Source organism: Papio anubis, unplaced genomic scaffold (assembly GCF_008728515.1).
Source record: "Papio anubis isolate 15944 unplaced genomic scaffold, Panubis1.0 scaffold4353, whole genome shotgun sequence".
In the NCBI taxonomy this organism is placed as follows: Eukaryota; Metazoa; Chordata; class Mammalia; order Primates; family Cercopithecidae; genus Papio; species Papio anubis.
This window is the reverse complement of record NW_022164526.1, coordinates 1-2,069: the sequence shown is the minus strand read 5'-3', so window position 1 is coordinate 2,069 and position 2,069 is coordinate 1. Positions and strand designations below refer to the sequence as shown.

Sequence of the window (2,069 nt, the reverse complement as noted above, 5' to 3'; positions counted from 1 at the left end):
GAAAGCTGGCCTCTTCTGGGGAAGGTGGACAGTGGGCTGGCTCAGGATGGCCTGAGAATTTTTTAGGAGAAAGGGAAAAGCCCTCTTCCACTTTGGTCACTTCTGCAAGGGCCATTCAATATACTCCATTCCACTGGGGATGACAGACTGTGCCCTCTCATTGGATGTAGGGCAAGATGCCCCACAGAACCTGATCTGGGGTGGAGAAGAGCACGGTAGGCTTGGGACAGGGGGTGAGAAGTGGGACTGCTTCTGGATCCTAGCCAGAGGTGGGGGCTGGGACTGGGGCCAGGTTGAAGTGAACGGTTGGAGCTGGGCCATGTGTGGGGCTGGGGCTATGCCTGGGAAAGCTGTGAGGATGCCTCAACCTCAGGCTTGAAGAGAAGTGGAGGCTTTATCCAATGGTACAGAGTACACATTCTGTGAGGAAGGGTTCCTAGAAACCCAGGCCGTGACCACCAGGGACTCCCTATTGAAAGAGGGGAGGTCTCAGAAGAGCTGGCTGCATTTCCACTGTAAGTGGTCCCCCATGGACGTGGCATCAGAGACCTGCTGAGGACCAGGCAGCTGCTGTGATTGGGTTGTCACATTCCAGAAGGGATTTAGAGTCGTGATGTCCCACTCCTTCCCCAGTGATGTCATCTGCAGGTAGTCTGCCTGCCCCCTTTCTTTCTCCTGCCACATCTTCATCACTGCTCTCTTGGTGATGAGAGTTTCCAGCAGCTTCTGCATGTCGGGGTGGATGAATGTGCAGGCACCTACCTCCATCTGCCTGGGTGTGGGGTCTCCCCAGAAGGAATACTCTAGGGGGTGGTCAGGAAGATGCTGTTGCTGGGACTTGCCATGTGAGCAGGTGGAGAGGCCCCAGGTGGTGGCAGCCTCTCTCCAGCAGGAGAGGTCCCAGATAGGACCTTTGGAGCACCAAAAGCTGGAGATCACCCTGGTTGGAGAAGGCAGCCCCTGGTTGTGGAAAAGACAGCTCTGGGGGACGGGGCATACTGTGGAGCCACACTGAAATTCAGCCAGGCCGGAGCTGGTGGAGGTGGAGAGGAGGCCACGGGAACATGGGGCTGTGGTGAAGGAGGATAAAGCACATGTGGCTGAGGTGCAGGGTGTTTTAGGGGTAACAAGGGCTCTGGTGACCTGGAGATACTCAGGGTTGAGTGTGGTCAAAAAGGCTCTAAGGTGGTCGTTGAGCCTGGTGACAGCGTGGAGGCCAGAGTAGCTGGGAGAGCCCTTGGGGACAAGCTGGTGGGAGATGGACATTGCATGCATTTCCCATGCAGTTGACGGGCCTTAGCAGGCGCTGATTTGTACATGTGACCCGGGGGTCTCCACCTAAGGGTAGCTGAGAGCCACCCTCCCCAGTGAGCTTTCTCAGGTGGCTGCAGTAGACATGAGGCACAAGCTGCAGCCAGGGGCAGGTGGGACTGGGAGGTTGGGAAGGCTGGGCACCTGGTACCCACAGCTCCTCCACCTCCTCCACTGCTGGCTTCACAAAGCTCTGTCTATGTCAGCCTCAGGGCTTCCGTCTATTCCTGTTCCCTTTCCAGGACCTCCCCCTCCCAGGTCACCACCAGGCCCTAGGGTTGCATCAGAGGCCCTGGTAGAAAGGAGGACATGGAAAGAAGGGGGAGTCTCCTCATCTTTCCAGAGGGTTGGTCAGGCCCCCAGTCTCCCCCAGCTCCCTCAGGAGGATTCTGCAAGCTGGAAGTCAGGAGATGGGGTTACAGTGGGGAGGGCAGTGCCAGCAAACCTCACAGGAGGCTGAGTGGATGTCTCTTTAGGGGACACCATGGGGAACTAGACCCTGAAGCCCACGCATCTGTGTCCAAGGCCACATGGCCCCAATGGTGACAGCAAGGTGTGCACTGTGCAGAACTTTTGTCATTTGCAAAAAGTGCTTCCATGTACACCCCCTCATGGGTGTCACAACCATCTAGTGGGGAGAGCGGACAGGGGTGGTCTCTAAGAAGAGTCAGCCATGGCTGAGAACAGCTGTCCGCGTGGACCTGGAGCCTTCCTGACCTCCCCCCATATCCTGGCAGGTCTTGGTGCCTTCCCCACAG

At 57.2% G+C, this 2,069-nt stretch overlaps 1 pseudogene; it reads right to left on the bottom strand.

The window, feature by feature from the left end:
- Positions 1–335: 335 nt before the first annotated feature.
- Positions 336–1,504, bottom strand: LOC116273176 (annotated as a pseudogene).
- Between the last annotated feature and the right edge of the window lie 565 nt (positions 1,505–2,069).